Consider the following 14,331-nt stretch of genomic DNA (forward strand, 5'->3'; position numbering starts at 1 on the left):
CTCTGGTCTGGACTAACTAATGGGGATATAGACCTGTCTATCAGCTCCATTATCCTTCTACCTCTCTGGTCTTGTCTGGACTAACTAATGGGAATATTGACCTGTCTGTCAGCACCATTATAAAACTACCTCTCTGGTCTGGACTGGACTAACTAATGGGGATATAGACCTGTCTGTTAGCACCATTATCCTACTACCTCTCTGGTCTGGACTGTAATAACTAATGGGGATATAGACCTGTCTGTCTGCACCATTATCCAACTACCTCTGTAGTCTGGACTGGACTAACTAATGGGGATATAGACCTTTCTGTCAGCACCATTATCCTACTACCTCTCTGGTCTGGACTAACTAATGGGGATATAGACCTGCCTGTCTGCAGCATTATCCAACTACCTCTCTGGTCTGGACTAACTAATGGGGATATAGACCCGTCTATCAGCACCATTATCCTACTACCTCTCTGGACTGGACTAACTAATGGGAATATAGACCTGTGTATCAGCACCATTATCTAACTACCTCTCTGGACTGGACTAACTAATGGGGATATAGACCTGTCTGTCAGCACCATTATCCTACTACCTCTCTGGTCTGGACTGGACTAACTAATGGGGATATAGACCTGTCTGTTAGCACCATTATCCTACTACCTCTCTGGACAAGACTAACTAATGGGGATATAGACCTGTCTGTCAGCCCCATTATCCTACTACCTCTCTGGACTGGACTAACTAATGAGGATATAGACCTGTCTATCAGCACCATTATCCTACTACCTCTCTGGTCTGGACTGGACTAACTAATGGGGATATAGACCTGTCTGTCTGCACCATTATCCTACTACCTCTCTGGTCTGGACTAACTAATGGGGATATAGACCTGTCTGTCAGCAGCATTATCCAACTACCTCTCTGGTCTGGACTGGACTAACTAATGGGGATATAGACCTGTCTATCAGCACCATTATCCTACTACCTCTCTGGTCTGGACTAACTAATGGGGATATAGACCCGACTATCAGCACCATTATCCTACTACCATTCTGGTCTGGACTGGACTAACTAATGGGGATATAGACCTGTCTGTCAGCAGCATTATCCTACTACCTCTCTGGTCTGGACTGGACTAACTAATGGGGATATAGACCTGTCTATCAGCACCATTATCCTACTACCTCTCTGGTCTGGACTGGACTAACTAATGGGGATATAGACCTGTCTATCAGCACCATTATCCTACTACCTCTCTGCTCTGGTCTGGACTAACTCATGGGGATAAGACCTGTCTGTTAGCAACATTATCCTACTACCTCTCTGGTCTGGACTAACTAATGGGGATATAGACCTGTCTATCAGCACCATTATCCTACTACCTCTCTGGTCTGGACTAACTAATGGGGATATAGACCCGACTATCAGCACCATTATCCTACTACCATTCTGGTCTGGACTGGACTAACTAATGGGGATATAGACCTGTCTGTCAGCAGCATTATCCTACTACCTCTCTGGTCTGGACTGGACTAACTAATGGGGATATAGACCTGTCTATCAGCACCATTATCCTACTACCTCTCTGGTCTGGACTGGACTAACTAATGGGGATATAGACCTGTCTATCAGCACCATTATCCTACTACCTCTCTGGTCTGGTCTGGACTAACTCATGGGGATAAGACCTGTCTGTTAGCAACATTATCCTACTACCTCTCTGGTCTGGACTAACTAATGGGGATATAGACCTGTCTATCAGCACCATTATCCTACTACCTCTCTGGTCTGGACTAACTTATGGGGATATAGACCCGACTATCAGCACCATTATCCTACTACCATTCTGGTCTGGACTGGACTAACTAATGGGGATATAGACCTGTCTGTCAGCAGCATTATCCTACTACCTCTCTGGTCTGGACTGGACTAACTAATGGGGATATAGACCTGTCTATCAGCACCATTATCCTACTACCTCTCTGGTCTGGACTGGACTAACTAATGGGGATATAGACCTGTCTATCAGCACCATTATCCTACTACCTCTCTGGTCTGGTCTGGACTAACTCATGGGGATAAGACCTGTCTGTTAGCAACATTATCCTACTACCTCTCTGGTCTGGACTAACTAATGGGGATATAGACCTGTCTGTCTGCACCATTATCCTACTACCTCTCTGGACTGGACTAACTAATGGGGATATAGACCTGTCTATCAGCACCATTATCCTACTACCTCTCTGGACTGGACAAACTAATGGGGATATAGACCTGTCTATCAGCACCATTATCCTACTACCTCTCTGGTCTGGACTAACTAATGTGGATATAGACCTGTCTGTCTGCACCATTATCCTACTACCTCTCTGGTATGGACTAACTAATGGGGATATAGACCTGACTGTCAGCAACATTATCCTGCTACCTCTCTGGTCTGGTCTTGACTAACTAATGGGGATATAGACCTGTCTATCAGCACCATTATCCTACTCCCTCTCTGGTCTGGACTGGATTAACTAATGGGGATATAGACCTGTCTATCAGAACCATTATCCTACTACCTTTCTGGTCTGGACTGGACTAACTAATGGGGATATAGACCTGTCTGTCAGCAACATTATCCTACTACCTCTCTGGTCTGGTCTTGACTAACTAATGGGGATATAGACCTGTCTATCAGCACCATTATCCTACTCCCTCTCTGGTCTGGACTGGATTAACTAATGGGGATATAGACCTGTCTATCAGAACCATTATCATACTACCTTTCTGGTCTGGACTGGACTAACTAATGGGGATATAGACCTGTCTGTCAGCACTATTATCCTACTACCTCTCTGGTCTGGACTGGACTAACTAATGGGGATATAGACCTGTCTATCAGCACCATTGTCCTGCGACCTCTCTGGTCTGGTCTGGACTAACTAATGGGGATATAGACCTGTCTATCAGCACCATTATCCTACTACCTCTCTGGTCTGGACTAACTAATGGGGATATAGACCTGTCTATCAGCTCCATTATCCTTCTACCTCTCTGGTCTTGTCTGGACTAACTAATGGGAATATTGACCTGTCTGTCAGCACCATTATAAAACTACCTCTCTGGTCTGGACTGGACTAACTAATGGGGATATAGACCTGTCTGTTAGCACCATTATCCTACTACCTCTCTGGTCTGGACTGTAATAACTAATGGGGATATAGACCTGTCTGTCTGCACCATTATCCAACTACCTCTGTAGTCTGGACTGGACTAACTAATGGGGATATAGACCTTTCTGTCAGCACCATTATCCTACTACCTCTCTGGTCTGGACTAACTAATGGGGATATAGACCTGCCTGTCTGCAGCATTATCCAACTACCTCTCTGGTCTGGACTAACTAATGGGGATATAGACCCGTCTATCAGCACCATTATCCTACTACCTCTCTGGACTGGACTAACTAATGGGAATATAGACCTGTCTATCAGCACCATTATCCTACTACCTCTCTGGACTGGACTAACTAATGGGGATATAGACCTGTCTGTCAGCACCATTATCCTACTACCTCTCTGGTCTGGACTGGACTAACTAATGGGGATATAGACCTGTCTGTTAGCACCATTATCCTACTACCTCTCTGGACAAGACTAACTAATGGGGATATAGACCTGTCTGTCAGCCCCATTATCCTACTACCTCTCTGGACTGGACTAACTAATGAGGATATAGACCTGTCTATCAGCACCATTATCCTACTACCTCTCTGGTCTGGACTGGACTAACTAATGGGGATATAGACCTGTCTGTCTGCACCATTATCCTACTACCTCTCTGGTCTGGACTAACTAATGGGGATATAGACCTGTCTGTCAGCAGCATTATCCAACTACCTCTCTGGTCTGGACTGGACTAACTAATGGGGATATAGACCTGTCTATCAGCACCATTATCCTACTACCTCTCTGGTCTGGACTAACTAATGGGGATATAGACCCGACTATCAGCACCATTATCCTACTACCATTCTGGTCTGGACTGGACTAACTAATGGGGATATAGACCTGTCTGTCAGCAGCATTATCCTACTACCTCTCTGGTCTGGACTGGACTAACTAATGGGGATATAGACCTGTCTATCAGCACCATTATCCTACTACCTCTCTGGTCTGGACTGGACTAACTAATGGGGATATAGACCTGTCTATCAGCACCATTATCCTACTACCTCTCTGGTCTGGTCTGGACTAACTCATGGGGATAAGACCTGTCTGTTAGCAACATTATCCTACTACCTCTCTGGTCTGGACTAACTAATGGGGATATAGACCTGTCTATCAGCACCATTATCCTACTACCTCTCTGGTCTGGACTAACTAATGGGGATATAGACCCGACTATCAGCACCATTATCCTACTACCATTCTGGTCTGGACTGGACTAACTAATGGGGATATAGACCTGTCTGTCAGCAGCATTATCCTACTACCTCTCTGGTCTGGACTGGACTAACTAATGGGGATATAGACCTGTCTATCAGCACCATTATCCTACTACCTCTCTGGTCTGGACTGGACTAACTAATGGGGATATAGACCTGTCTATCAGCACCATTATCCTACTACCTCTCTGGTCTGGTCTGGACTAACTCATGGGGATAAGACCTGTCTGTTAGCAATATTATCCTACTACCTCTCTGGTCTGGACTAACTAATGGGGATATAGACCTGTCTGTCTGCACCATTATCCTACTAACTCTCTGGTCTGGACTAACTAATGGGGATATAGACCTGTCTGTCTGCACCATTATCCTACTACCTCTCTGGACTGGACTAACTAATGGGGATATAGACCTGTCTATCAGCACCATTATCCTACTAACTCTCTGGTCTGGACTGGACTAACTAATGGGGATATATACCTGTCTATCAGCACCATTATCCTACTATCTCTCTGGTCTGGACTAACTATTGGGAATATAGACCTGTCTGTCTGCACCATTATCCTACTACCTCTCTGGTCTGGACTGGACTAATGGGGATATAGACCTGTCTGTCAGCAACATTATCCTACTACCTCTCTGGTCTGGACTAACTAATGGGGATATAGACCTGTCTGTCAGCACCATCACCCTACTACCTCTCTGGTCTGGTCTGGACTAACTAATGGGGATATAGACCTGTCTATCAGCTCCATTATCCTACTACCTCTCTGGACTGGACTAACTAATTGGGATATAGACCTGTCTGTCAGCACCATTATCCTGCTAACTCTCTAGTCTGGTCTGGACTAACTAATGGGGATATAGACCTGTCTATCAGAACCATTATCCTACTACCTCTCTGGTCTGGACTAACTAATGGGGATATAGACCTGTCTGTCAGCACCATTAAACTACTACCTCTCTGGTCGTGACTAACTAATGGCGATATAGACCTGTCTATCAGCACCATTATTCTACTACCTCTCTGGTCTGGTCTGGACTAACTAATGGGAATATAGACCTGTCTGTCAGCACAATTATCCTACTACCTCTCTGGTCTGGTCTGGACTAACTAATGGGGATATAGACCTGTCTGTCAGCACCATTATCCTACTACCTCTCTGGTCTGGACTGGACTAACTAATGGGGATATAGACCTGTCTGTCAGCACCATTATCCTACTACCTCTCTGGTCTGGTCTGGACTAACTAATGGGGATATAGACCTGTCTGTCAGCACCATTATCCTACTACCTCTCTGGTCTGGACTAACTAATGGGGATATAGACCTGTCTATCAGCACCATTATCCTACTTGCTCTCTGGTTTGGTCTGGACTAACTAATGGGGATATAGACCTGTCTGTCAGCACAATTATCCTACTACCTCTCTGGTCTGGTCTGGACTAACTAATGGGGATATAGACCTGTCTGTCAGCACCATTATCCTACTACCTCTCTGGTCTGGACTGGACTAACTAATGGGGATATAGACCTGTCTATCAGGACCATTATCCTACTACCTCTCTGGTCTGGACTAACTAATACGGATATAGACCTGTCTATCAGCACCATTATCCTACTATCTCTCTGGTCTGGACTAACTAATGGGAATATAGACCTGTCTATCTGCACCATTATCCTACTACCTCTCTGGACTGGACTAATGGGGACATAGACCTGTCAGTCAGCAACATTATCCTACTACCTCTCTGGTCTAGACTAACAAATGGGGATATAGACCTGTGTGTCAGCATCATTATCCTACTACCTCTCTGGTCTGGTCTGGACTAACTAATGGGGATATAGACCTGTCTGTCAGCACAATTATCCTACTACCTCTCTGGTCTGGTCTGGACTAACTAATGGGGATATAGACCTGTCTGTCAGCACCATTATCCTACTACCTCTCTGGTCTGGACTGGACTAACTAATGGGGATATAGACCTGTCTATCAGCACCATTATCCTACTACCTCTCTGGTCTGGACTAACTAATACGGATATAGACCTGTCTATCAGCACCATTATCCTACTATCTCTCTGGTCTGGACTAACTAATGGGAATATAGACCTGTCTATCTGCACCATTATCCTACTACCTCTCTGGACTGGACTAATGGGGACATAGACCTGTCAGTCAGCAACATTATCCTACTACCTCTCTGGTCTAGACTAACAAATGGGGATATAGACCTGTGTGTCAGCATCATTATCCTACTACCTCTCTGGTCTGGTCTGGACTAACTAATGGGGATATAGACCTGTCTGTCAGCACCATCATCCTACTACCTCTCTGGTCTGTCCTGGACTAACTAATGGGGATATAGACCTGTCAATCAGCTCCATTATCCTACTACCTCTCTGGTCTGGACTAACTAATGGTGATATAGACCTGTCTAGCAGCACCATTATCCTACTACCTCTCTGGTCTGGACTGGACTAACTAATGGGGATATATTCCTGTCTATCAGCACCATAATCCTACTACCTCTTTGGTCTGGTCTGGACTAACTAATGGGGATATATACCTGTCTATCAGCACCATTATCCTACTACCTCTCTGGTCTGGACTGGACTAACTAATGGGGATATAGACCTGTCTATCAGCACCATTATCCTACTACCTCTCTGGTCTGGACTAACTAATTGGGATATAGACCTGTCTATCAGCACCATTATCCTACTACCTCTCTGGTCTGGACTAACTAATGGGAATATTGACCTGTCTGTCAGCACCATTATCCAACTACCTCTCTGGTCTGGACTGGACTAACTAATGGGGATATAGACCTGTCTGTTAGCACCATTATCCTACTACCTCTCTGGACAAGACTAACTAATGGGGATATAGACCTGTCTGTCAGCCCCATTATCCTACTACCTCTCTGGACTGGACTAACTAATGAGGATATAGACCTGTCTATCAGCACCATTATCCTACTACCTCTCTGGTCTGGACTGGACTAACTAATGGGGATATAGACCTGTCTGTCTGCACCATTATCCTACTACCTCTCTGGTCTGGACTAACTAATGGGGATATAGACCTGTCTGTCAGCTGCATTATCCAACTACCTCTCTGGTCTGGACTGGACTAACTAATTGGGATATAGACCTGTCTATCAGCACCATTATCCTACTACCTCTCTGGTCTGGACTAACTAATGGGGATATAGACCCGACTATCAGCACCATTATCCTACTACCATTCTGGTCTGGACTGGACTAACTAATGGGGATATAGACCTGTCTGTCAGCAGCATTATCCTACTACCTCTCTGGTCTGGACTGGACTAACTAATGGGGATATAGACCTGTCTATCAGCACCATTATCCTACTACCTCTCTGGTCTGGACTGGACTAACTAATGGGGATATAGACCTGTCTATCAGCACCATTATCCTACTACCTCTCTGGTCTGGTCTGGACTAACTCATGGGGATAAGACCTGTCTGTTAGCAACATTATCCTACTACCTCTCTGGTCTGGACTAACTAATGGGGATATAGACCTGTCTATCAGCACCATTATCCTACTACCTCTCTGGTCTGGACTAACTAATGGGGATATAGACCCGACTATCAGCACCATTATCCTACTACCATTCTGGTCTGGACTGGACTAACTAATGGGGATATAGACCTGTCTGTCAGCAGCATTATCCTACTACCTCTCTGGTCTGGACTGGACTAACTAATGGGGATATAGACCTGTCTATCAGCACCATTATCCTACTACCTCTCTGGTCTGGACTGGACTAACTAATGGGGATATAGACCTGTCTATCAGCACCATTATCCTACTACCTCTCTGGTCTGGTCTGGACTAACTCATGGGGATAAGACCTGTCTGTTAGCAACATTATCCTACTACCTCTCTGGTCTGGACTAACTAATGGGGATATAGACCTGTCTGTCTGCACCATTATCCTACTAACTCTCTGGTCTGGACTAACTAATGGGGATATAGACCTGTCTGTCTGCACCATTATCCTACTACCTCTCTGGACTGGACTAACTAATGGGGATATAGACCTGTCTATCAGCACCATTATCCTACTAACTCTCTGGTCTGGACTGGACTAACTAATGGGGATATATACCTGTCTATCAGCACCATTATCCTACTATCTCTCTGGTCTGGACTAACTATTGGGAATATAGACCTGTCTGTCTGCACCATTATCCTACTACCTCTCTGGTCTGGACTGGACTAATGGGGATATAGACCTGTCTGTCAGCAACATTATCCTACTACCTCTCTGGTCTGGACTAACTAATGGGGATATAGACCTGTCTGTCAGCACCATCACCCTACTACCTCTCTGGTCTGGTCTGGACTAACTAATGGGGATATAGACCTGTCTATCAGCTCCATTATCCTACTACCTCTCTGGACTGGACTAACTAATTGGGATATAGACCTGTCTGTCAGCACCATTATCCTGCTAACTCTCTAGTCTGGTCTGGACTAACTAATGGGGATATAGACCTGTCTATCAGAACCATTATCCTACTACCTCTCTGGTCTGGACTAACTAATGGGGATATAGACCTGTCTGTCAGCACCATTAAACTACTACCTCTCTGGTCGTGACTAACTAATGGCGATATAGACCTGTCTATCAGCACCATTATTCTACTACCTCTCTGGTCTGGTCTGGACTAACTAATGGGAATATAGACCTGTCTGTCAGCACAATTATCCTACTACCTCTCTGGTCTGGTCTGGACTAACTAATGGGGATATAGACCTGTCTGTCAGCACCATTATCCTACTACCTCTCTGGTCTGGTCTGGACTAACTAATGGGGATATAGACCTGTCTGTCAGCACCATTATCCTACTACCTCTCTGGTCTGGACTAACTAATGGGGATATAGACCTGTCTATCAGCACCATTATCCTACTTGCTCTCTGGTTTGGTCTGGACTAACTAATGGGGATATAGACCTGTCTGTCAGCACAATTATCCTACTACCTCTCTGGTCTGGTCTGGACTAACTAATGGGGATATAGACCTGTCTGTCAGCACCATTATCCTACTACCTCTCTGGTCTGGACTGGACTAACTAATGGGGATATAGACCTGTCTATCAGGACCATTATCCTACTACCTCTCTGGTCTGGACTAACTAATACGGATATAGACCTGTCTATCAGCACCATTATCCTACTATCTCTCTGGTCTGGACTAACTAATGGGAATATAGACCTGTCTATCTGCACCATTATCCTACTACCTCTCTGGACTGGACTAATGGGGACATAGACCTGTCAGTCAGCAACATTATCCTACTACCTCTCTGGTCTAGACTAACAAATGGGGATATAGACCTGTGTGTCAGCATCATTATCCTACTACCTCTCTGGTCTGGTCTGGACTAACTAATGGGGATATAGACCTGTCTGTCAGCACAATTATCCTACTACCTCTCTGGTCTGGTCTGGACTAACTAATGGGGATATAGACCTGTCTGTCAGCACCATTATCCTACTACCTCTCTGGTCTGGACTGGACTAACTAATGGGGATATAGACCTGTCTATCAGCACCATTATCCTACTACCTCTCTGGTCTGGACTAACTAATACGGATATAGACCTGTCTATCAGCACCATTATCCTACTATCTCTCTGGTCTGGACTAACTAATGGGAATATAGACCTGTCTATCTGCACCATTATCCTACTACCTCTCTGGACTGGACTAATGGGGACATAGACCTGTCAGTCAGCAACATTATCCTACTACCTCTCTGGTCTAGACTAACAAATGGGGATATAGACCTGTGTGTCAGCATCATTATCCTACTACCTCTCTGGTCTGGTCTGGACTAACTAATGGGGATATAGACCTGTCTGTCAGCACCATCATCCTACTACCTCTCTGGTCTGTCCTGGACTAACTAATGGGGATATAGACCTGTCAATCAGCTCCATTATCCTACTACCTCTCTGGTCTGGACTAACTAATGGTGATATAGACCTGTCTAGCAGCACCATTATCCTACTACCTCTCTGGTCTGGACTGGACTAACTAATGGGGATATATTCCTGTCTATCAGCACCATAATCCTACTACCTCTTTGGTCTGGTCTGGACTAACTAATGGGGATATATACCTGTCTATCAGCACCATTATCCTACTACCTCTCTGGTCTGGACTGGACTAACTAATGGGGATATAGACCTGTCTATCAGCACCATTATCCTACTACCTCTCTGGTCTGGACTAACTAATTGGGATATAGACCTGTCTATCAGCACCATTATCCTACTACCTCTCTGGTCTGGACTAACTAATGGGAATATTGACCTGTCTGTCAGCACCATTATCCAACTACCTCTCTGGTCTGGACTGGACTAACTAATGGGGATATAGACCTGTCTGTTAGCACCATTATCCTACTACCTCTCTGGACAAGACTAACTAATGGGGATATAGACCTGTCTGTCAGCCCCATTATCCTACTACCTCTCTGGACTGGACTAACTAATGAGGATATAGACCTGTCTATCAGCACCATTATCCTACTACCTCTCTGGTCTGGACTGGACTAACTAATGGGGATATAGACCTGTCTGTCTGCACCATTATCCTACTACCTCTCTGGTCTGGACTAACTAATGGGGATATAGACCTGTCTGTCAGCTGCATTATCCAACTACCTCTCTGGTCTGGACTGGACTAACTAATTGGGATATAGACCTGTCTATCAGCACCATTATCCTACTACCTCTCTGGTCTGGACTAACTAATGGGGATATAGACCCGACTATCAGCACCATTATCCTACTACCATTCTGGTCTGGACTGGACTAACTAATGGGGATATAGACCTGTCTGTCAGCAGCATTATCCTACTACCTCTCTGGTCTGGACTGGACTAACTAATGGGGATATAGACCTGTCTATCAGCACCATTATCCTACTACCTCTCTGGTCTGGACTGGACTAACTAATGGGGATATAGACCTGTCTATCAGCACCATTATCCTACTACCTCTCTGGTCTGGTCTGGACTAACTCATGGGGATAAGACCTGTCTGTTAGCAACATTATCCTACTACCTCTCTGGTCTGGACTAACTAATGGGGATATAGACCTGTCTATCAGCACCATTATCCTACTACCTCTCTGGTCTGGACTAACTAATGGGGATATAGACCCGACTATCAGCACCATTATCCTACTACCATTCTGGTCTGGACTGGACTAACTAATGGGGATATAGACCTGTCTGTCAGCAGCATTATCCTACTACCTCTCTGGTCTGGACTGGACTAACTAATGGGGATATAGACCTGTCTATCAGCACCATTATCCTACTACCTCTCTGGTCTGGACTGGACTAACTAATGGGGATATAGACCTGTCTATCAGCACCATTATCCTACTACCTCTCTGGTCTGGTCTGGACTAACTCATGGGGATAAGACCTGTCTGTTAGCAACATTATCCTACTACCTCTCTGGTCTGGACTAACTAATGGGGATATAGACCTGTCTGTCTGCACCATTATCCTACTAACTCTCTGGTCTGGACTAACTAATGGGGATATAGACCTGTCTGTCTGCACCATTATCCTACTACCTCTCTGGACTGGACTAACTAATGGGGATATAGACCTGTCTATCAGCACCATTATCCTACTAACTCTCTGGTCTGGACTGGACTAACTAATGGGGATATATACCTGTCTATCAGCACCATTATCCTACTATCTCTCTGGTCTGGACTAACTATTGGGAATATAGACCTGTCTGTCTGCACCATTATCCTACTACCTCTCTGGTCTGGACTGGACTAATGGGGATATAGACCTGTCTGTCAGCAACATTATCCTACTACCTCTCTGGTCTGGACTAACTAATGGGGATATAGACCTGTCTGTCAGCACCATCACCCTACTACCTCTCTGGTCTGGTCTGGACTAACTAATGGGGATATAGACCTGTCTATCAGCTCCATTATCCTACTACCTCTCTGGACTGGACTAACTAATTGGGATATAGACCTGTCTGTCAGCACCATTATCCTGCTAACTCTCTAGTCTGGTCTGGACTAACTAATGGGGATATAGACCTGTCTATCAGAACCATTATCCTACTACCTCTCTGGTCTGGACTAACTAATGGGGATATAGACCTGTCTGTCAGCACCATTAAAATACTACCTCTCTGGTCGTGACTAACTAATGGCGATATAGACCTGTCTATCAGCACCATTATTCTACTACCTCTCTGGTCTGGTCTGGACTAACTAATGGGAATATAGACCTGTCTGTCAGCACAATTATCCTACTACCTCTCTGGTCTGGTCTGGACTAACTAATGGGGATATAGACCTGTCTGTCAGCACCATTATCCTACTACCTCTCTGGTCTGGACTGGACTAACTAATGGGGATATAGACCTGTCTGTCAGCACCATTATCCTACTACCTCTCTGGTCTGGTCTGGACTAACTAATGGGGATATAGACCTGTCTGTCAGCACCATTATCCTACTACCTCTCTGGTCTGGACTAACTAATGGGGATATAGACCTGTCTATCAGCACCATTATCCTACTTGCTCTCTGGTTTGGTCTGGACTAACTAATGGGGATATAGACCTGTCTGTCAGCACAATTATCCTACTACCTCTCTGGTCTGGTCTGGACTAACTAATGGGGATATAGACCTGTCTGTCAGCACCATTATCCTACTACCTCTCTGGTCTGGTCTGGACTAACTAATGGGGATATATACCTGTCTGTCAGCACCATTATCCTACTACCTCTCTGGTCTGGACTAACTAATACGGATATAGACCTGTCTATCAGCACCATTATCCTACTATCTCTCTGGTCTGGACTAACTAATGGGAATATAGACCTGTCTATCTGCACCATTATCCTACTACCTCTCTGGACTGGACTAATGGGGACATAGACCTGTCTGTCAGCATCATTATCCTACTACCTCTCTGGTCTGGTCTGGACTAACTAATGGGGATATAGACCTGTCTGTCAGCACCATCATCCTACTACCTCTCTGGTCTGGTCTGGACTAACTAATGGGGATATAGACCTGTCAATCAGCTCCATTATCCTACTACCTCTCTGGACTGGACTAACTAATGGGGATATAGACCTGTCTGTCAGCACTATTATCCTACTCCCTCTCTGGTCTGGTCTGGACTAACTAATGGGGATATAGACCTGTCTATCAGCACCATTATCCTACTACCTCTCTGGTCTGGACTAACTAATGGTGATATAGACCTGTCTAGCAGCACCATTATCCTACTACCTCTCTGGTCTGGACTGGACTAACTAATGGGGATATAGTCCTGTCTATCAGCACCATAATCCTACTACCTCTTTGGTCTGGTCTGGACTAACTAATGGGGATATAGACCTGTCTATCAGCACCATTATCCTACTACCTCTCTGGTCTGGACTGGACCAACTAATGGGGATATAGACCTGTCTATCAGCACCATTATCCTACTACCTCTCTGGTCTGGTCTGGACTAACTAATTGGGATATAGACCTGTCTGTCAGCACCATTATCCTACTACCTCTCTGGTCTGGACTAACTAATGGGAATATAGACCTGTCTGTCAGCACCATTATCCAACTACCTCTCTGGTCTGGACTGGACGAACTAATGGGGATATAGAGCTGTCTGTCAGCACCATTATCCTACTACCTCTCTGGACTGGACTAACTAATGGGGATATAGACCTGTCTGTTAGCACCATTATCCTACTACCTCTCTGGTCTGGACTGGACTAAGTAATGGGGATATAGACCTGTCTATCAGCACCATTATCCTACTACCCTCTGGTCTGGACTGGACTAACTAATGGGGATAT

Source organism: Salmo salar, unplaced genomic scaffold (genome assembly GCF_905237065.1).
Source record: "Salmo salar unplaced genomic scaffold, Ssal_v3.1, whole genome shotgun sequence".
Lineage (NCBI taxonomy): Eukaryota > Metazoa > Chordata > Actinopteri > Salmoniformes > Salmonidae > Salmo > Salmo salar.